Source organism: Pleurodeles waltl, chromosome 4_1 (assembly GCF_031143425.1).
Source record: "Pleurodeles waltl isolate 20211129_DDA chromosome 4_1, aPleWal1.hap1.20221129, whole genome shotgun sequence".
NCBI lineage: Eukaryota > Metazoa > Chordata > Amphibia > Caudata > Salamandridae > Pleurodeles > Pleurodeles waltl.
This window is the reverse complement of record NC_090442.1, coordinates 967,805,156-967,829,491: the sequence shown is the minus strand read 5'-3', so window position 1 is coordinate 967,829,491 and position 24,336 is coordinate 967,805,156. Positions and strand designations below refer to the sequence as shown.

The 24,336-nt window shown below is 45.1% G+C and overlaps 1 protein-coding gene across 5 annotated transcripts in view; it reads left to right on the top strand.

Moving 5' to 3' along the window:
* The window catches only part of TBC1D22A (TBC1 domain family member 22A), a 1,763,002-nt gene that overhangs the window by 1,020,873 nt on the left and 717,793 nt on the right, over positions 1-24,336 (top strand). The gene's annotated exons all lie outside the window — the stretch shown is intronic.

Sequence of the window (24,336 nt, the reverse complement as noted above, 5' to 3'; positions counted from 1 at the left end):
ATTGTCTGGTAGGTCAAAAACTGTAAATTACCACAAAAGGTGGTCAGAAAAAAATAGATGATATGTAAATTACAGAAAGGGTGTATGTTTTTCTGTTAACCAGTTCATGGTTAGATGTCTAAGTTATCCGATTATGTTAAGGATACATTTTGAGCATTCACCTCCTTTCATTGCAGGTAGTAATTGATATTAATGTTTCCTGCTTCAGATGAGATTATGTTATGAAATTATTTTATACTCACTAGTGGATGTAAAATGAAATAGATTATTTGTCCATTGAAGTATTAGAATATGAGAGGAGCATTCAGTCTTTCTTATTCAACCATCAGAACCAAGGGGAGAATTTTATGCTTTACATATACATGCTTTACATACACATGGCATGCCTGTCCGTGCCTGGACCACACCCAGCGCCATGGTCACTGGCCCTCCCTCCCACCGAAGATACATCATTGCCGAGCTCTACACCCTGAACTGCGGACACCGCAGCGAACACTGCCACTGTGCTGACTTACGCTCCAGGTTAGGACCTTTCACCTGCACCTACTGCCACTTGACCTTCCACAGCACACACACCAGCCCAAACATGAACACACCACAGACACCACCTGAACAAAAACACCAACTCGAATGTGCCATTTTCAACACACACTCACTATGTAAGCATTCCACCAAATTATGGGACCTCATTGACACCCTCGCATCCAACATCATCTTCCTCAATTAGATTTGGCTCAACCCCACATCCGCCCCAGACGTTGCCACAGTGATCCCCGAAGGATCTAAAATCATTCACTAGGACAGCACCAAAAAGCCAGAAGGAGGAACAGCCATCATCCACAAAGAAAGAGACCATACATGTAGTGCACCACCACCACGACAACACCTCCACCCCCATGGAACATCTCAACTTCAAGCTCCACATGGACAATTTAACAATCATCAGATGCACCCTCACATACTGACCCATAGGCCAGCATTCCACCTTCTGCAACACCATCTCAGGCTTCACTGCACCTCTAGCCATAGACTCAAAGGACTACATCTTCCCCGGCAACCTAAATTTCCAAATCGATGACCCCAACGACAACAACACTGCACACCTCCTTCACAGTTAGAGCAGCCTGGGATTGACCCAGATCATCCACAACACTACACACACTGCAGGACATTCCTGGGCCGCATTTTCACATCCAGCAACCGCATCAAATACGGACATATCAGAGAACTCACATGGACCGATCACTTCATCGTCCACTTAAGCATCTCCAGCCCCCGCACCCTCACCCCCAAGATGACCAGTGCCCCCCATCCGAGGTGGAACAAAATCTCACAGACCAGTTGGGCAGATGCCTTCAGCACCTCCAGACATGCTACCACCACCAACCTTGAGCAGGGAGTGAAAAATTTGAATGCCTGGATCACCAATTGCACCAACAGCATCATTCCTATCAAGAGCAACAACCAGAGAAAATCCTCCTAAAAGTCCCAAGAACTCAGAACAGTGAAACAAGACAGCAAACAGCTGGAGAGGAGATGGCACACCAGCAAGGATACCTTTGACAGAGCAGCCTTCAAGACCTCCCTCAACCTCTACCACTGCCTGCTGAGGGCAACAAAGAAGACAGCCCTTGGCGCACGCATCAAAACCAGCGTCAACAACACGTAGGAACTTTTCAACATCATTAAGGAATTCTCCAAACCAGCTGCCAGCTGAAACAACATCACACCCTTCCAGGAGCTGTGCGACAATCTTGCCCACTTCATGCATGCCAAGATCGCAACAATATACAGACACTTCAAACCCACACCTACGGACTTCCTCGATAGGTAGTCCACCACCATAACTGACACAAACCATACACTAACAACGTGGAACATCCTCTCCACCTAGGACATCCTCTCTACTCAGGAGCTCCCACAGACCCATGCCTGCACCACATCTTCAATCTTGGAAACCAAAGGATCGACCAGGAATTCGCCACCCTGCTCCACACCTCTATTACCACAGCAACATTTTCTTGATGCCTTGAAACACGCCGAAGTCAGACCACTACTCAAAAAACCCTCTGCAGACCCCAGCAAACCTAAAAACTACCAGCTAATTTCCCTGCTCCCATTCCTAGTGAAAGTACTGAAAAAGATCATCAACAAACAACTCATGACATACCTGGAGCCGACCAGCTACTCAGTGCCTCTCAGTCCAGCTTCCACCGCAATCACAGTACCGAAACTGCCCTGATTGCAGCCACTGACGACATCCGAACTCTCCTTGACTGAGGAGAAACAACAGCTTTGATCCTTCTTGACCTCTCTGCAGCCTTCAACACCGTAGCCCACCACATGCTGATTGAAAGACTCCACCACATCGGCATCTAAGGGGCTGTGCTCAGATGGGTCACCTCCTTCCTCACAGGAATAACCTAGAGGATCTACCTCCCACCTTTCACCTTTGAACCCAAGAAGATCACCTGTGGTGTCCACCAGGGCTCATCCCGCAGCCCAATGCTCTTTAACGCGTCTATGACCCCATTGGCCAACATCATCAGATCCCACTGTCTCAACATAATTTCCTATGTAGACGACACCCAACATATCCTCTCACCGAACTACCGACGACCCCTCCACCATCAGACCAACTTCCACAGATGCATGACAAGCATCATTGACTGGATGAAGCGCAACTGCCTGCAGCTGAACGCAGACAAGATGGAAGTACTCAGCTTTGGCAATAGCAGCAAGACATGGAATGACTCCTGGTAGCCATTAGCTCTTGGACCTGCACCCACTCCCTCTTACCATGCCAGAAACCTCTGAATCATAGTTGACAACAAACTCACCATGAAATCACAGATAAACGCCATCTCCTGCACCTGCCACCTCACTTTGTGCATGCTATGTAAGATCTTCAAGTGGCTACACCTACACAGGAGATGCACTGTGACACAGTCCCTCATCACCAGTCAACGGGACTACGGCAACACCCTCTACGTAGGAATTAACGCACACCTCCTACAGAAACTGTAGACCATACAGAACACTGCAGCCAGACTTATCCTTGGCCTTCCCCGATGAACCCACATCCCACCCCACCTCAGACAACTTCACTGGTTCCCTGTACAGAAGAGATGCCAATTCAAGCTGCTGACCCACACCCACAAGGCTCTACACAACAAAGGACCTGCATATATTGCCCACCACCTGAACTTCGACCAACCATCGAGAAGACTTCGCTCTGCCTCCCTTTCACTTGCCATACTGCCCGCATCTACCGAAGCAGAAGTGGAGGATGCTCCTTCTCTCACATCACAGCAAAAACCTGGAACAGCCTCCCCACGCACCTCTGGACCATTACCTCACTTCTGGAATTCCAAATGGCCCTCAAGACCTGGCTGTTTGAAACAGCCTCCAGAACCTGCAAGCACCTGGATACCCTATCGGGTGATTAGCTGCGCTTTATAAATCCTGATTGATTGATTGATTGACTTACATACCAACAGGGGCAGGACACAAGGAACTCTAATGGGAGTCATAGTGAATTGCTTTGTGGTCATAAGTAAAAAAAAAAAGTTATGTAGCAACCATGGGGGATGGGGTCCTCAGGGCCTTTTGAAGACTCGAGATGGGGCTGCGTACACCCCCTCCCTTTTAAGAAATAATTTGGGCCCCAGGTGCATGAGGGTTCCCTAGGGCTGAATATGGCTTAGTTGAGGGGGTCGCAGGCCCTCCTCCCCATAACAATTACATTTGGTCCCAGGAATGGGGTCCCTGGGGCCAAAAACAGCTAGGGGAGGCTCGCCACGCAGCCCCCCTATAAATACATTGGACCCTAGAGGATGGAGTCCCTGTGTGTCTTGTGAGGGTGGGGAAGGGGGGCACACCTGGCCCCCCTCCTCTTTAAAGTACATAAGACTCTGGGAGATGGAGTTCCCAGGGCCTAATGGGGCACAGGGGATGGGTCCACATGGCACCTTTCCCCTTACTTTATTGGTATGACCCAGGGAATGGGATCGCCGACGCCTAATAAGACTTGAGGAGGGGGGCTGAATGCCCCCCCTCCCCTTAGATGTTTTCCCCCGAGGATGGAGTTTCCAGGAGCTCAAGTGGACTTGGGGAGGGGGGTGAGTCCCCCTCCCCTTTTTATTGTATTTTCCCCAGGCAATGGGATCCCAAGGCCAGTTAAGGGTTGGGAAGGTGGCTGCATGCCCTCTCCCCTTAATATGTATGTTTTGCAGGGGATTGGTTTCCCAGGGCTTGAAGGCGAACTGTAGGCTGCGCACAGCAAAGGCTGTGCATGGTGTTGGGTTAACAGCCTGCTGGGGGTTTGGCTACAAGGCCTAGTGGCAGGCTAAGCACTCTTCCAACACACCACTGTGCACAGGAAAAGCAGCTTGGAATTGGCTTCCTGTGTGGAGTTGAAAACAGGGCCTGGCTACGTGACAGGCCCTGTGGCTAACCCCACACCACACATGACCAAAGGCCATGTATGGTGTGGGATTGGTTTCCTCCATGTGGCTGCCTGTGGGGAGCTGGGTAAAGGGACTGGCTGCAAGCCAGGTTCTGTGGCTTTCCCCATGCTGCACATGATGAAAGGTCATGCACAACACGGGGTTGGTTGCCTGTGGAAGATTTGCGTGGCCGAACATCTACCATGCACAGCCAAAGGCCATGCATGGTATGGGTGGTTGGCTTTAAATATTGCAAAACAAATCCCTTAACATTAAAAAACACTAGAAATTCACTGGAAAAAGCAAAGGTTAAAATAAAGTTATATTTAGGTCTGATAAATATCTCTTTTTTGTTTAAAAAGTACCCTAGAAATTTGCTGAAAATAACAAAGGTTAACATTAGAGTTAAGTGAATATGTCAATGATAATATTAACGTTTTAAATAAAAAAAAACACACACCATTTTACCAGTTATGGTTAGCAAAGCTAAATATAAGTTAAAACCCCATCATGCACTGCTTACGACCTCAAATAATACATCACTCACAAAATGTTTTATGCCACGTATGACATCACTGATGGCAAATCACATGGCATCATAGATGACATTACTGATGACATCATCCAAACTTATTTTGCACACACTGCTCTATAAACTTCTAGCATTAGAGCTATAAAAGTAAGTGCAAAATAGCTCAGAATAACATGAAGCAACATTAATGCCATCACTGATACTACTCCCTTAAGTGCAGGAAGTCTGTGGAGTGTGCAAACTTTGACCCTATACCATACACTTCACAGAAACCTAGTTCACATTAGCAATCCACCATAGGTATACGGGAAATCCTCATTGCACACAGTGTTCTATATGTATACAACTATTCAGGGAAAGCCAAGTTCCTCAAGATAATAGACTTCTGTTCTAAAATTAACGCCCAACTAGAGACAGATTTTATCTGTATCAAATCCATCACAATCACCAAACCTACATTTAGAAATGAAGTTGGTATTGTAGAAAAGTGGCTGCTGTGAACATTGTTTACTCTATGGAGAGATGGAGAGAGTTTACTCTGCAACACACTGTTTGCAGGGAGAACTCTCATGAGAAATTCACCACAGAGTATTAAAAGTATCTACTAAGAACAGTGCACACTCTATACAACACTTGCCAAAAAAGGCCCTATTCACTTAACATAACCAAGGTCTGAAGGTACTAAAGATTATACTTCCTGCAGCATGCATGCTGTGGTGAAAACTTTGCAGATAGCTTCTGAAGCAAAGGTAGCACATGTACATGGGTTAGTACCTAATGCACGCAGTCTTCTATGTTCTGGAGAAATTATCATGCTGTGACAATTCTGTCTAATAAGTCAGTGCTGCTTACAATACTTAGTACGTAGTTCGGAAATGTGTCTGGAACATGCTGAACACAAGTGGCCAATTGTCACATGCATACAGTTTCTCTTCAATGCATAGATTTATAACGTGTCCAATACCTCTACACACCTATGATGCATTAGGAGCACATGTGTTTTGTAAACATTTACAGCCATTAGCTGGAATCAGGCTGTACAAAATTAGGAAGAAAAGTAATATGGGAGCTACTCTCCCCTGTGTAAACTATAAAACAAACTAGTACATGCACTGGCTGATGTCATCAATAATGGCATAAATTATGTCATTTGAGGCGCCATCAGTGATGTAATAAATTATGTCATAGAACATGTCATGAGTGATGTCATATGAGGTTATAAGCAGTGCATGGCAGGGGTGCAAGTTATCGTTAGATATGCTAATTATAACTGGTTAATTTCTGTGGGTTTTCTTTTTGCTCAAAATATTCATGTTTTCACTTACATATTCACCTAACTATTCTCCTATGTCACTTCAACGTATTGTTTTTTTCAGTGAATTGCTAAGTCTTTTTGATTTGAACAAAAACAGATCTTTTTATCACACCTAACTGTAACGTTACTTTAACCTTTGTGTTTTTTAGTGATTATAATAATATATTTATTAGACCTGGCATCCTTGGCATGGTTTCCCACTGTCTTTTTGCCTCTGCTTCCTGTGTTTTTGACTGTGTGCTGGACTTTGTTTTTGCTGGGTTTTGGCACTCTGGGCACTTTACCACTGCTGACCAGTGCGTAATTGCCTCCTGTGTAAATTGTGATTATGATTGGTTATCCCTGATTGGCATATATGATTTATTTGTAAGTCCCTAGTAAAGTGCACTAGAGGTGCCCAGGGCCTGTAAATCAAATGCTACTAGTGTGCCTGTAGCACTGATTGTGCCACCCACATGATTAGCCCTGTAAAGATGTTTCAGATCAGCCACTGCAGTGTCTGTGTGTGCAGTCTTGCACTGCCAATTCAACCTGACAAGTGCACCCACTTCCAAGGCCCAAACCTTCTCTTTTACTACATTTATGTCACCCCTAAGGTAGGCCCTAGGTAGCCCTATGGGCAGGATGCAGTGTATTTAAAAGGTAGGACATGTCCTGGGTGTTTTACATGTCCTGTTAGTGAAATACTGCCAAATTCATTTTTCACTATTGCAAGGCCTATCTCTCCCATAGGTTAACATAGGGATTGCCTTTAAATATCTTTTAAGTGCAGTTTCCCATTGGTAGCAGATGGAGATATGGAGTTTGGGTACTCTGAACTCATAATTTAAAATTACGTCTTTTGGTAGAGTTGGTTTTTGATTGTCTGTTTGAAAATGGCACTTTTAGAAAGTGGGCATTTTCTTGCTTAACCATTCTGTGCCTCTGCCTGTCTATGGAATCAACATCTTGGTCTGACTGACAGTTGGGCTGTTGTGAATTCCCTCTAGACAGTGACACACAAGGGGCTGAGGAGTGTTGTGCATATCCTGATGAGTCTCCTGAGCTAGAGTAGGAAGGGAGGAGCTGACACACCTGAAAGGGCTGTGCCTGTCCTCACACAATGCAGTCTCCAACGCCTTGGCGTGTGTCTGGGGCCAGGCCTGGGCAAGGCAGGATATTGTGAACAAGAAAGACTTTCCTTTGAAGTTTGCCTACTTCAACAGCAGAAATGAGTATATGTAGTGGATCCAAAACCTCAGACCTTTAGAATACTTCTGGATCAAGAGTAACCTCTGCCAAGGAGAAGAGCTGAAGAGGTGGTGGAGTAGTACTGCCCATTTGTTGTGTGTGCTTTGCTGTGTGGGCCTGCAGTTGTTGCTTCTGCCTTAAAGTGTACAAAGACTGAACTTTGCAGTGTATCCTGCCTGTGAAGATTCTCCAAAGGCTTGGACTGATCTTGCTCCCTGTTGTGAAGTCTCAGGGCCATCAAACACTTCATCTGCCAGCACCTGGGATCTCTTGCTGAGACCCCTACCCTGCCAAGTTGTGCCACATCCTGTCCCTGGGCCCTTGAAAGGAGAAGCTGGTGAACCCAATGTGAAAATCCATGCATCGGTGCCGAGCAGCTGAAAAATGGACGAACCGTATGTAAAATCGATGCATCGTCAGCTCAGCACGGATTCATCGCTGCCGTCTGTCCGGATTCTCCACGCATAGTCCCTGGACGTCAAAACATTCAACATTACCGCACCGACCCGAAGCTGCTTGTCTGGAAATCGATGCACCTTTTTCCTGCAAGAGAAAGAATCGAGGCACTGCCTCACTTGCGAGTAAGGAATCAACACATTGCATGCTTTTCCGGTGCACGATCACCTGTGCGACTTTATTTTCGATGCATACCAGGTACTTTGTGCTAAAACAACACATCCATTGGTTTCTATGGATTGACTCTTTTTACTTTAAAAATGTATATCTTTGCTTATGTATGTTGGATTTTTGTCAGATTAGTCTTGTTTGATTTAGAAAAATATGGGCTTTTTTGTGTGGAGTCCGTTTATGGTGTTTTCACTGTGTCACTTTGTGTGTTGGTACAAATACTTTACACACTGCCTCGGAGATAACCCTGACTGCTTGTGCCAAGCTACCAAGGGGTGAGCAGGGGTTATCCTAGGTGTGTATCTCCCCTACCCTGACTAGAGTGAGGGTCCCTGCTTGGACAGAGTGCAAAGTGACTGGCAACCAGAGACCCAATTTCTAACAAATATATATATATATTTGAATTGTTATATATATATAGTTAGGGTGAAAAAAGAAAATATATATATATATCAGCTGTAACGAGAAAGCTGCTTCCTGCCAGGTGACATGGGTACTTTGCCGTAATTTTCAACACAAGTTCATTAATCCTCGATTCTGGATAGAAGACACGGCACACCAATTCTTTGTACCACTGTTTTAATGGCACCAAACAGCACAATAGGTTTCAGCTTCGCAGTAGCCCTTGTCAAGTTACAGGTACTTCCAAGCGCTTTTATTCTAACCCTGAATGTTGGTTAAACATAGAAAACATACTATGGTGCAAACCTCTGGAGCTAAATAAAATACTATCTATGGGATTAAGAGAAGAAACAGTTGAAAATATCCTGACAATTGCATCTCATGTTAATAACATAAAATATGTTTATGACTATCCACTCACTTTAAAACATGTACCAAAGAGTCCTGGATCTTAAATAAGGTTCACTCATATATATCAAATAACTGATAATCCATGAGAATATGTGATGGAACAACTACGTCCTAAACAACTGCTTGCCTAAACCGCTACTGCTAAACAACTAAGAAGTCTTTACAATGAAGTACTGAACAACTAATGTCTAAACAACTATTTTGCCTGAATAACGATTGCCTGAACATCGAATTTTAAGGTAAGTTTTTCTTTTTTTTTATGGTTAGTAGTTGTTTTGAATTGACTGATATATATATATATATATCCACACAATGTTGACACAAGGTCAATGACGCAGCACTCACAGGATTCTTGATTTACTTCTTTTAATGTGCATCGTGATAACACAGTGTTAGCACGTTGCACATTAAAAAGAAGTAAATCAAGAATCCTGTGAGTGCCGCGTCATTGACCTTGTGTCGAAATCGTGTGGTGATTAATATAGGGAAATGGTCCTTCCCTGGCGTGGGCATAGACGACAAGAGCGTGCCTTGAGTGGAATGTTTGTGGAGAATATATATATATATATATATATATATAAATTCTAAACAACATATAAACCATAATTACTTACCTTAAAATTTGTTGTTCAGGCAATCGTTATTCAGGCAAAATCGTTGTTTAGACAGTAGTTGTTCAGTGCTTCGTTGTAGAGACTTTTTAGTTGTTTACCAGTACTGGTTTAGGCAAGTAGTTGTTTAGAACCTAGTTGTTCAGGATGTTTCCCAATCCGTGATGATATGCAAGACATCATCTTTGCAATGTAATTTTAGCGGTCTCAATCCCCACAAACTAAGTGCCTACCAAGTGCCCTACTGTGCAATCAAGTGTTCCAACATATCCATCCACAACCAGGCTTAAAATTGGAAAACACAATACAGTACATATATATACAGCACATGTATATCTGCGATGCCCTCTTGGTATCCAGTGTATCATCTCATACCTTTAAGGTCCAGCCCTAAGGAAAAAACTTCTTCAGTGTTCAAATGAGTGCAAAGAAAGTGCAGCAGTGCAAAATAATGAATAATGGAACAAATAATAAAAGAAACCAAAAAACAAACAAGGCCTCATGAATGAATTAGTCCCCAATGTGTACAGCCAATTGTTCTTCTCCATTCAAACCAAATGGGAATTTGGAATTCATTTAAATGATCTAATGGCATTCCATTGCTTTGAAGATTTTCTTTCAATTGCCACCCCCGATGTTCTTGATCACTCTATTGATTTCAAAGTATCGTAGAAGGTCAATGTTACGCTCATTGTGAGAACAGAAGTGCCTTGCTACAAGATAGTTCAGATCACTATTGGCATTAGCATGTTTATGTTCAAGTATCCTCTTCTTAACCAGCAGTTTGGTGCTGCAAATGTATTTCAGGTTGTATGTATATATACACACCACAAAGTCAGATGTACACGAAATGAGTTTTGTAATCTGCATTTTACCTGGTGGCAGATAAGAACTACAATTTCTACTGTTCTGACATGCCTTGTGTTGGAAATGGCCCTTTTTGCAGGGATATCCCCAAACGTTTCGTCTTTGACCCCCTGTTTTTGACTGTGTGCTGCATTTTGTTCTTGCTGACTTTAGGACTCTGGGCACTTAACCACTGCTTACCAGTGCTAAAGTGCAAGTGCTCCCTGTCTAAATTGCATTGATGATTGGCAGATTTGATTTACTAGTAAGTCCCTAGTAAAGTGCACTATGTGTGCCCAGGGCCCATAAGTCAAATGCTACTGGTGGGCCTGCAGCACTGAGTGTGCTACCCATTTGAGTAGCCTTGTAAACATGTTTTAGACCTGCCACAGAAGTCCCTGTGCGGGCAGTTTGAAACTGCCATTTCGACTTGGAAAGTGCACCCACTTACCAGACCCAAACCATCCCTTCTACTACATGCAAGTCTGCCCCTTGGGCAGGGTGCAGTGTATTTAAAAGGTAGGACATGTATTGGTGTGTTTTACATGTCCTGATAGTGAAATACTGCTAAATTTGGTTTCACTATTGCAAGGCCTATCTCTCTAGAGTAAAATGGGGATTTTCTTGAACTATCTTTTGTGTAAATTCCTATTAGGAGCAGATAAAGTTACGGAGTCTGGGGTCTCTGAACACACAATTTAAAAATACATCTTTTGGTGAAGTTGTTTTTTTAAGTTGTAAGTTTGAAAATGCCACTTTTAGAAAGTGGGCATTTTCTTGATTAACCATTCTGTGCTTCTGAAGGAGGGGTGTGGCTTGAGGCCGATGGAGCAGCACGCTTGAAGCGCAGCCCCCGGTGGCCTCCTTGAATCTGAACTTATCCTGAGTTCCCAGCCGACAGAAACCTAAAACCGGGACATTGGGCAATGGCGAGAATCCAATGCAAAGCGAAATACAAAGAGCTGAGGACCCAAGAGGCTCCGGTGAACTTGAGTGAGCGATCCGCAACAGGTGGCTGTGAGACAAGATGGTGCCCACAATACAGGGAAGCGCGAATCTTCTGTGGTGGAATTGAGACCCAGGGGTACTGCCCAGAGCTCCTGGGGCGAAGCGCAGAGCTCATTGGGGGGAGACCCTGTATGCCTGGAAGAGTCGGGAGTGGAGTGGAAGTTGGCGCCTGACCAGTGACCCTTAGAGAAACCAGCGACTGGGGTGAGTGACGGGCGTCGACGGCTGATGGTGAGCAGAGCAGACGCGGCTCCATAGCTGCAGCGCTAATTAACTTAAAGTACCACCGGAACCCCCCATCAATCCCCCTCCCGAAGAGCGTGGGGGCAGCAAAGTGGGGGGAGAGTGAAAACAAGCCCTCTATGGCAGTGACCCTCCGCTGGAATTGCTCGCTTGGGCGGAGGGGCCCGCGCTATTCACCACACCAATCACTGCTGGGGTCCCGCACGGCCCAAGGGAGCGGACTCCTGACTGGAGTCCTAGCTTGAGCACTTCCACAAGACTGGGGCCTGAAGTGTGTCGGCTAGGCTGGTGGAGATCGCTGACTCACCTTCCCCTCGCCGGTGACGATGTGGAATCGTGGAGACTGTAATGATCCTCGGTAGGGGCCCCGGGGGCCATCAGGGTTGAACCCACAGCTTGAAGGGTGGAACACAGACCTGAGAGCCACAGGCCCAAGCGACGGAATCCTGGACTGAATGCACCCTCATGGCGTGTAGCCCTAATGCGTAGCCTGCGCCTGGGGGGTCCCGGGGTTCGCTCTCGTCTCGCTGACCTGGGGGTGGGTCTGGCTCCTGGATACCGTGACCCAATCTCTGCAGGCTGCACCTGCAATTGGAGCCAGATCAGGAGACACAACCGTGGGTAGGATGAGAAAACAAGAGGGCCCAGACAGAGAAGCGGCGGGGGGGGGCCCAGCTGGAAGGGGGTGACACCGAACGAACAGAACCAAATCGAAATATGTCCCAAGAGACCACCCTTGACACCATACTTCAAGCGATTCAAGCATCCCGAGAGGCCCTGGAATGAAAGATTGATACGCTAACTGTGGATCTGACCCTGCTGAGAGATGACCATCGCCGACTGACGGACAGAGTTGTAACAAATGAAAAAAATCCCTTAAACAACTTGCTCCGAACTGTCAAAAATTGTCAAAAAATATGTCCGAACTAACATCACAAATGAAAGCCCTAGAGACTCGAGCAGAAGACGCAGAAAACAGGGCTCACAGAAGTAATCTGAGACTAGTGGGACTTCCAGAAAAAGCAGAACTAGGAGCGGCAAATATGGAAGCATACTTGGAACAATGGATTCATGACGAAGTAGCCCCTGAGGGCTTATCGCAATATTTTGCAGTTGAACGGGCTCATGTGGTGCCGATGAGGCTGCGACCAATCATTGCCAAGCTGCTCCACTTCAAAGACAGAGACCACTTCCTGACCCAGGCGAGATTGAAAGGGGAGATCAAAATGGGGGACCAGCAAATAATGAACTTTCTGGACTTCACCAGAGATACTCAGAAACAAAGGGCATCTTTTACGAGGCAAAGAAAAAACTCCAAGAACAGGGAATCCATTATGCCATGCTTTTCCTAGCTAAACTAAGGATAACCACTAACAATAAGATTATTTTTTTTCACTGTGCCACAACAAGTGTGGGAATGGCTGGAATCACTTAACCCTGCCTCAGCAGAATCATCAGAACGTACGAACCGGTCAAGTACCAGGCCGCGAAGGAGAACCGGGAAACTGCTGACAACCGCGGCACCACCAGCGCCACCAAGCACTACTGGAAATGCGGCACACAGTGGGCATCGCAGCATCCTTGAACGGAGGGGGACCTGGTTCATCACACCCATCTGAGGTCCTGTCTGGCCAGGAATATACCTGGAATAATTGGTAGTGCTTCCTTTTCATCTCATGATGCCTCCGACATCCTGCCGAAAGTGACCCCGGGGACGTCTGATGAAATACTGTAATGGACACCGGACCATGAACATACACACCGACTCTTCTTCTATGGGAGGGGAATGTATAAACCTACTTAGACACATTGGACGTCGCTAGATGAGCCTTGGGTTCACATCATTGATTAGCTGGAACCCGCACAAAACTGAAAAACATAGTAAGAAGGCACTACAAACACCGCCATGAACCAACATGTCCTACAACAGTGTTGCAATAGTACTGTTTGCACCGCGGCTGAGAAACAGAGAACAGTTCTGAGATACTGGATTCCTGAGGGCACTCCGGTGAGGCCTGCTCTTGGTCTTTTGTACCTCACCCCCAAATACAATGTTAACAAATTTGTTGAAAGTTTGGACGGGGATAGTTTTTAATGCCGGTCCTGGGGAGAGGGAGTTGAGGTATTGGGGAAACTGTTTTGTTTGCTACTGTTCTGTCACCTCCATATGTATCGGCTCCATCACATTTATTAAACACAAGAGCATATTCTCACAGGTTCACAGACACTGGGCATGGGGGTAGAGAGATAAATATGCCTCACTTAAAAGCACACTATGGCCTGCCCCCTAACCTATACATTTCTTACCTGGAATGTCAGGGGATTGAACAGCATGAGCAAAAGATCTAAAGTCTATTGCCAACGTAAAAAGGAGAGGGGCACATATAGCAGCTATCCAGGAAACACATCTAACAGAACAGGAGGATAAGCCTATAGCTAAAAGATGGCGTGGTCAGTTCTACGCCACAACCTACTCAGCATATGCCAGAGGGGTCCTCTTATGAATCCGACCAGGAGTACCATTCCAAAAAACAGATGAAATTATAGATAAGGAGGGTCGTTATGTCCTGGTGTCTGGAAGATTGGAGGGCAGAGATATTACACTTGGGGGAATTTACGTGCCAAATCAACAACAAAGCACCTTCCTGACCACACTATCCCATACTCTGGGATCACATCTCACTCAGGCAACCATTATAGGCGGCGATTTTAACTGTATTGCTGATACAGAGCTGGATAGACTACATCCCCCCAGCAAATTATCCCTCTGTACAAGACACTTTGTTCCTCTTGTCACTGCCAAAGGAATAGACATGAAATAACTAGCAGCAGTAGGTGTTTCATAGATCAAACCCTCACCTGAGTGGGACCCATTTCCTTATTACTGTGTCGTGGTTCCAAACCATTGTTGGTCCAAAGAGTCACACAAGTCTCTCCTGTGTATTGCCTCTGCCGAACGGAGGCAACAAGAGGTTGAATCAGCTTCTTGCCCCGAACGTGTGTTAGCAATCGAAGAACCTCATTTAGGAATTGGTGAACTGTTCTCTGTTCTTTCAAGGCAGCAGAGAGATGTACTAGGTTGTCTTGGTGGACTACAGCCCACACTGTTTGTAGAATTTCACCACTGAAGTAGAGATCACTGTGTCTTCAAAGAAGTGGCTGCCATGATGATTTCACCTAAGGCAACAAAACTTTGATTTGCGCCGCCATGTCCAATGCTCACACAGAGCAAGTTTTTTTTAAAAACAAGGTAGGTGATTGATTTTGAAAAACTGAAATAAATGTCACTTACAGGCTAGGAGGTTTTTCCAGTGTGCGTTGGTCATTTATTTGTTTTTCTATTTTGTACCACCAGGCTTTCTCTGGACGGTCCAACGGAAAACAAATTAATGGGTTCAACGACCCAAGGCTAGATGTGGCCATCTGTCAAAGTTTTTTGTCGGCAGAGCCAACATTATACCTTTTTTTATAATTTACACAACACCTTCAAATTATTATAACTTGCCAACTTAATACACAGGGCCTCATTTTGAGTTTGGCAGATGGGAAAGCCCATCTGCCAAACTCTCGACAGGGTGGCCACCACTGTAGTGACGATCACCTCGCCAAACCTATTAGGTGTTTCCCGCTAGGCTGACGGACGGAAACCTCGGTTTCTGCCTGTCAGATTAGCGGGAAACAGGCAGCAGCATTGTCTCTGTCTTGTAAAAAGTTTGATGGACGGTGCTTCATTACAAAAGTGCCAGGCATCCTACCTGCCTTATTAAAAGTGCCATTTGATATAATGCAATAATCATAAGGCATACAGAATAACCGTCACATTTGTGACAGAGTATTATTTATCACCATTTACAATCCATGTGTGTACAATTCTTAAACACTATAGGTACATTATTATAAGGGTGCTGGTAGTATGGGTGTGGCAGGTGCTGCAGCGCCCCAGATGCCTGGGAAATTCAGCAAGCAAAGTGCAATATGGAGTACTTTTAGATTGTTTAATTTATAGACAACTCAGTGATCCTTCAAAGGGGACCAAATTGTCAACAGCATACAGGGAAATTAAAATTTTTAATTAGACTATTTTATGACATAAGCTCACTAAGTGCTCTATTGGAATATTAGGTTTGTTGTACATACTCATATACACTGTTTTTCTTTTATAGCAGATTATGAAACTTGCACATATGTTGTCATGTTATGCATATCGTGTGTTGATATGTATCAATAAAAAAAGGCTAAACCTTTGTTGCGGCGATTTTAATTGTATTGCTGATACAGAGCTGGATAGACTACATCCCACCAGCAACGCTCCCCCACAAACAGGCTAGTCAAGACATTCACAAACTGACAACAACACTGGGGCTTCACAGACTGTTGGAGACACCTTCACCCTATGGAGCGAGACTACTTGTTTTACTCTCACTTACATGACCTGCATGTCCGACTAGATATCTTTCTAGCATCCCCAGAAGTAAATAGCACAGCAATAGCGGCTGAATACCTATGTCGCGCGGTCTCGAACCACAACCCTTTATTACCTATGCTGGCCTGGAAAAGGGACCGACCTCAAATACCGGAATGGCGACTTAAAGTAGAGTCACTTTAAGATAGAAGCCTTTAGGCAGTCCATTAAAGTTGCAATCAGTGATTACATTGAACATTAGAATGGGGGGGGCCTTTAAAACGGTTGTCAGGGGCAAATGCATGGTGGAAGTGATGGGGTGAGGAAAGCCCTGGAGAAGTAAATTGGAAAACATGAGGGAGAACTTAGAGAAATGGAACGAAGGCAGCCTGGTGCCCCGGAGTTGTCCCCCTTCTTTACTGAAACCTGGAAAAAAATTGCTGTGGCAATGGAAAAGTTACGATGCTTAGACTATAAAAACTACATGGCCAGATGACACGTGGAGGGTGATAGGGCCGGGTGCGTTACTGGCCTGGCTCTCTGCCCGCCGTGGCTGCTTTCTCTACTAATGGAGATTGAGGACCCTACAGGGAGGCGGCTTTTTAGGCAGGGGGATATCAACTACAGATTCACTAACTACTACTCCCTGTTATATGCCTCCCAGAGGGGAGGCTCTACCCCCAACACACTTGCAGAGCCTAGATGACCTTCGGCTCCCTAAACTAGGGGAAGAGGCTCAGCAGGCCCTAGCAGAACCAATATCCTCCACTGACATAGCTGTGGCAGTGGGAGTGATGGCTAGAGGAAAAGTTCCAGGCGCAGAGGGACTCCATCTGGATTTTTATAGTTCATACCTGGACCTACTGGCTCCACAACTCAGTGCACTCTACACAGAGGCGCTAGAAAATGGAGTACTGCCCCCGTCCACGAACAAAACTATAGTGATACCACTCTTAAAACCAGGCAGTCCCACTACAGATGTGCGCTCCTACTGTCCCTTATCAGTGCTAAACATGGACTATAAAATACTTAGCCGGATTCTGGCCATCAGGCCTCTGCCTCATATTCCAACACTTATTCACCTAGACCAAACTGGGTTTATCTCTCATCGTAGCACTGCCATTAATATTAGACGACTAGTTTCGATCTTACAGTCTAAATCACCGAATCTACAAAATGCAGCGATTATAGCAGTAGACATTGAAAAGGCCTTCAATAGTCTTTGATGGGATTTTCTGGAACATGTAGTGGTGCGGATGAGCCTGGGACAGGGCTTTGTTCAGTGGACAAAACTGTTATATACGAAACCCACGGCGCGTGTTCTTACGGGCCGTATTATCTCAGAGCCATATCTGGTTGGCAGGGGCACCAGACAAGGCTGTCCTCTATCGCCTCTGCTATTTCCCATAGCAATGGAACCACTGGTGCAAGCGACGAGAACAGGCATCTACTACAAAGGACTATGGGCCTGATTCTAACTTTGGAGGACGGTGTTAAACCGTCCCAAAAGTGGCGGATATACCACCTACCGTATTACGAGTTCCATAGGATATAATGGACTCGTAATACGGTAGGTGGTATATCCTCCACTTTTGGGACGGTTTAACACCGTCCTCCAAAGTTAGAATCAGGCCCTATATATTGAAGGTCAAACTCACCCTACTAGAGGGGAATGTGAGCTGGGCGATTCGGAAGTTGCGGACAGATATCCTGTTTTGGAAAACACTTCCACTGTTGGTGGCAGGGAGAATAGCACTAGTAAAAAAGGTAGCTCTGCCCAGATTAATGTACTATTTCCCGACACTGCAGTTACTAATTCCTCGTCCATTTTTCCGGGATATCAACTCCACTCTGACTAGTTTCATTTGGGGGGGCGAGCAGACATACATAAGCACTAAATAAGCTCCAAAGACCCACAATAGAAGGAGGAATGGCAGCACTAGATGTGGCAATCTCCTATTTGGCATGCCAATTACAATGGTTAGCGAAGGCAATACATGCCTCACAGTCGGAGCCGATCATGAGACATCGCACAGAGCACTCAATTAAAGTCCTCCTGGGGATACTAATGAACCCCAGAGGGCAACGCACATTACATCCGCCGGATTTACACATCCTGTGCACCTGCTGGATGCGCAGCTTACAGCGCACACAAACCAATTTACTGTACACCAGACATACCACTGTGCGGCCTGACTACACTGTCAGGTGGGCAAGCCATGACGGGCATTTCGAAGCTAGATGCATACGACATTACTACACTGGGGGATCTGTTCAGTAATGGAGAACTACTAACCTTTAACGCCTTAAGGGAGCAATTTGATGTTCCCCCAGGGCTGTTCCTTATACACAGATCACTAATAGCACTCATACAACAACACTGGAGACTAGGATTGTGCGAACCACCCACCCACACAGGATGTCAGGCTATCTGCACAATAGGCGGGGAGGGAAAAGTGGGATCCGCCCTCTTCAAAGCATTACAAAAAGATACTCTTCTCCCACTTGACAAGCTACGAATAGTATGGCAGGAGGACATGGGAGCGCCCATAGATGAGCAACAATGGGCAAGAATCACAGCACATATATATACGGTATCTAGGGATGCTCATTTCAAATTAATCAATCTCTATGTGTTCCACAGAGCATACCTCACCCCCTTCAAGATAGCAAAGATGTTCAAAACTGGGAATGGTGAATGCCCCCGCTGCTCTGAACCAGACGTAGACCTCGTCCATATGTTGTGGAGCTGCACGGGGCTTGGGCACTACTGGGAAGGGGTGTTCAAGAGTATAACTGCAGCTATAGACAGAAGGCTTCCGGCCTCATCAATGGTGGCCTTACTAGGGGAAGTTCCCCACCCCAAAAAAACTACGAACAAGTATATTGATTTAGCACTGTGGCTAGCCAAAAGGGAAATCACGCTACACTGGAAAGACCCAGGGCGACCACATCTACAAAGATGGCTGGACACATTAATAAAGTGGGCTGATGCAGAGGGGAGGGTATTGCACCAAGAGGCAGCAAGGGGTTGCAGACATGTAGAAACGGCATGGCAATTGGGCCTCTTGCTAGATTGCCTTAAGGAACCGAATGCAGAAACAGCGGATCAGGCCTAATCAGCTGATGAACCAGACAGTGATGAAGACCACAACCAGAAAAATGGTACTAGACCCAGACTCTGATCAAACCTGTTGACAAGAAAGACCCTGATAGAAACAGATTGGAAGCCAGAAGATAAGGAGCTGATATGGGGGAGGGCACCAAGGGAGGGGAAGTTTAGGCAAGATGTTGTTTATGCCTGTACTTGTTGCCAACAAAACCAATAAAAGTATATTTTTAAAGCATTCTAGATGTCTGCCTGTCTATGGAATACACGTCTGGATCAGGATGACAGTTGTGCTGTTTGCCGATTCCCTCTAGACATTCACACAAAGGGAGCTGAGATGTGCCCTGCATATCCCGATTGGCCTACCTGTGCAAGAGTGGTGGGAGTAGCTGACACTTGAACCTGAATAGGGCTATGCCTGTCCTTAAACAAAACAGTCTCCACAGCAGGATCTTGTGCACTACAAAGACTTTTCTTTGAAGTTTGCCTACTTCAAAGGCAGAAATGGGTATACATTTTATACAATTCTCAATGAATTTCGAAAACCTACTTGCATGGAAGGAAGTCATCCCACCACTCAAGATTTCACAAACAAATTGGCAACTCACTACATAACCAAGGCAGACACATTGGACTCCTATTTAAAACAGAAGAAAACCATCAGCACCAACCCCTTTACTAAAATACCCTTTAAGAATAAACCATCCCAACCTCTACAGTCCTTCAAACAAATATCCCAGGATGAATTTATGGATTTGGTCAAAGCAAGCAGACCTTCTGGTTGCCCTTCTGACCCTTGCCCACCACAAATCTTCAAGAAAATCCTGCTATCTACTTCTGCTGCCACACCTGTAAGAAGAATCATCAACAACTCTTTAACTTCAGCAACTTTTCCTGCAGACCTGAAAAAGGCATACATACGACCATTATTAAAGAAAACAAACCTAGACCCGCAAGACCCCAACAACTACAGACCTATCACAAATGGACCTTTCCTGGGCAAATTGATAGAAAGAGCAGCATTCGCCCAGATGTCACAATTCATTGAAGACAATTCTATAGTTTCAGACTTCCAAACTGGATTCCGCCCAGGAAGAAGCACTGAATCGGCACTCATGGCAATCTGGGACGATCTTAAAAACACAGTCGACCGAAATGGAGTTGCTGCACTACTTCTTTTGGACCTCTCAGCTGCCTTTGATACGGTTGACCATGACACCCTAACTCAAAGACTCCACGAAGCCGGCATACAAGGGATTGCTCTCGACTGGATTACTTCCTATCTCCAAAAAAGAGCGAATATCATCCACTCGCCCCCCTTCTCGTCCGAACCCTACCTCACAAAAGCAGGGGTCCCCCAAGGGTCAATCATCTCACCTTTGCTTTTCAACATCTACATGATATCTTTACCAGAACTGATCAATGATTTCCATCTCACATGCTACAACTATGCAGATGGCACATAAATACTACTTAAATTAGAAGACCCCAAAAACATTGAAAACTCAGAAATCTTCAGTTGCCTCAGAGCCGTTGATCAGTGGATGACCTGGAGCCATCTCAAACTATATACCTCCAAAACAGAAATACTCATATGTGGTGACTGGAAAAATGATGACCCTCTGTGCGTCTGGCCTGACGATCTCGAACCACCTCCTCAATTATCCAAGGAAGTTAAAAACCTAGGAATCACCATGGATTCCAAGCTAACTATGAATGCCCAAGTAGACAAATTAGCACGCACAAGCTTCATCACCTTAAAGACTTTACGACGCATCTTCCCCCACCTCGGATTTCCACACAAGGTGCAAGCTACTATCTCACTTGTACTATCCAAACTGGATTATGCCAATAGCCTCTACCATGGATCATCTCTATCTGTTATGAAAAAACTACAACGTATCCAGAATTCTGCAGCCAGGCTACTACTACATATAAAGCCACAAGCCCACATCTCCCCTGCCTTGAGAGCACTACACTGGTTACCCGTTGCCAGAAGATGCACTTTCAAGCTGCTTTGTATCACCCACAAAGCTATGCATGGAACAGGACCACTTTTTATCAGAAAGAAAATTACCAAATACATCCAACAAAGAACCCTCTGCTCAAGACTGGCACCCCGCCTTAGAACACCACCATACAAGAAAAAGACTGTAGGTGGTACATCCTTCTCCGTCCAAGCAGCCAAACTATGGAATTCATTACCCCCAACTATAAGAGCCACAGATAACTTTCTTGTCTTCAGAAAACTACTAAAGAGTTGGCTCTTTCCTTCATAACCACCTTTTTCAAACAACTATGAACTGCATATGCCTATGTGGATAAATATTTTTTTCAGATTATATGTATATTTCTATTTATTTATAGTTTCTTTGGAAAATATGTATTGCTACTGTCATAACAATAAAATACACACACACACTCTTTAAACCTGTCTGACTAAGTATTTTTTACCCATGATTCTAATTATGTATTGTATGTGCATATGTGTGTGTATTCATGTGTGTGTGTATATATATATATATATATATATATGTGTATGTATGTGTATATGTTGTTTCTGTGCTTGGCATGTTCATGGATCATTGCATGGCTTCTGGTTTTGGGTTGTTATACTAGATATCTATGAATTCCTGCTCTCATCTTATCACACTTATCTACTCATCACTCTTATGTCATGTCTCTATCAAACTATCCTCCATTCTCACTCTGACTCATCCCAAATCCCTTCTACCACTTTCATCTCCTAAATATCTCTGCCTAAGCTCTTCCCTCCACCTCCACATCTAACTCACCAAACCTCACTCTACCTCTGTGACCTCCCACACAACCCTACTAAATTCTCCTGCAATCATCTCACCCTGCTACTATGCTCTCCCTAACCCTTCCACATACTCTTCCCCCTCCTCCCCCCTTTATTCATCCCAAGCCTTTGGGTTGAGTAAATGAAGGATATACTCCCAATTAACACTTCTGGATTTCTTTCCTCCTCCACCCCTCCATTACTCCAGTCAATCTAACTAACAAACTCTCATATCCGCGGCTCAAATTAACTCATAATAATACTAAAACTGTACTCATTATTAAACAATACTAATCCATCACTAATTCTTGTTGGGTTCCGGAGTAGCGTGCTACTCATCGAAAAGCGCTTCGACGCCTCGTCAGGGGTAGTAAGCGCTATATAAATACGATTACAATACAATACAATACAATACTGGACCTCTGACATCACAAAGATAGAATCCTTCAGGACTGAGGGTATTCTGCTAGGAAGAAGAGCTGGATGCTGTAGGAGGGACTGCCAATCTGCCTGTTGCTTTGCTGTTCTAGTCTGCTGCTTGCTGCTTATGTCCTGGAAGTGAAAGGACTGGACTTTGCTTTCTACATCCTGCTTCCAAAGGTTCTCTAAGGGCTTAGACTGAGCATGCCTGCTGTTAAGACGTCTTCGGGACATCAAAGACTCCATCTGCAGGTACCTGGGCTCTCTTGCTGAGAGTCCAGACTTGCCAAGTGGTGCCAAATCCAGTTCATGGGCCCTTGGAAGTGAGTTCTGGTGTAACGAAGAAGAAACAAACACATTGACTCCAGAGCAGCTGTCTGACTCTGCACCGCTGTCTGCACTGGAGCTGTGGTCCCCACTCAGTGCAATGGATGATGCTGCTGCCCAACACCGCCGCAGAACCTCTGAAGTCCTGCCACAGCATGAGTCCTGAGTGTTGTGTCTCTGACGTCTGTGACACCTGACTCTGCCGCTGCATCTATGGCCCCGTGGTGTGATTACAACACCACGAAGTCAACATCTCGCATCTTTACCTGCTGAAATCATCAATCCCGCCGATTCATAATGAACTGACACCTCACCACCAATGCCACATCACCTCCCTGCAACTCTAAGGAACCAGCGCCTCACCTCCCCTGCATAGCAGTAAGGTACTGATGCCTCACCTCCCTGATAGGAACCAATACTGCTCTGGCACCAGAGATTCCTTACCTCCCCGACTCCCTGCAGCATCTTGGTTTCCTCATTTTCCAAGGTACTGTATCTGGGTCGGTCCATACAACTCCATGTTTGGTCCGCACTCCGTCAAAAATGGCGTTGGACTGTTCGGAACGACTCCATCAAGACATTGTGATAGCCCCAGTTGGAATTATTGTCTCTCTGTCAACACCAGGACAGTGCGCGCTCTACAGGCATCTAGAAGGCAAAAACCTAACACTCGCAAGATAATGTAATTTATGCATTGTGATGATATGTTATTGTTTAACCTTTTGCATTGCAGAATTCCATCCAAAAGATTCATTTTTAAGGTGCTTATAAATACTGTACATTTGCAATGTATTGCTGCAGACATTCAGAGTGTGTTAGGGTGTGGTCCCTTTCCAGGGCCTTCTAGAGACTTTCCCTGCAACATGCCTGGGTGTGGTTCTAGGCTGGGCCAAGACTCTATAAAAGAGAGTCAGCCCAACATCCAGTGCTCACTATTCAGAGGTCCCGGTGCAGAGCAGCAGCTTCTTCCTTAGCTCCTGTCCCGGCGGCCTATTTGGATTTTCCAGTCTTCTGCGCTCATCTCTCATTGGTGATCACTGTTTCCAGGCGGTAAGACGGTGTTTGGACATTTCCCAACACCGTAATTGAGAATTTTCATATTCTTGATTTTAATTCTTAAATGAATAACAGATTACTTGTGTGCTGCCATTTTTTGACATTTGTACAGTGGTTTGCAAATAGGGAGGACGCGCAATTTATTCCATAAAGATTTGACTTCGTTATTACATTGTTGTTCATTGCGCGCTGATATTTCTTGACATTTACATGATGTTTTACGAGTTGGCAAGACGTGCAACTCGTTTCGTGAGCATTTAACTTTGTTTTTCATTGCGCGCTACAATTTTCTTGCATTTACATGGTGGCATTCGAATCGGCAACACACGCGATTCTTTCCTTGAGTGTTTTTTCATGTTATTCATTGTGCGCTACCATTTCTTGGTGTTTGTATGGTGGCGTTTGAATTGGCAAGACGCGCAATTCTTTCCTCGTGTATAAATAATGTAAATTACTGTGCGCTACTATTCTAAGACATTTTCTTGGTGGCATTTCAAGTTGACACGTTGCGTGATTTATTCCTTGAATCTACGTTGAGTGATTTCA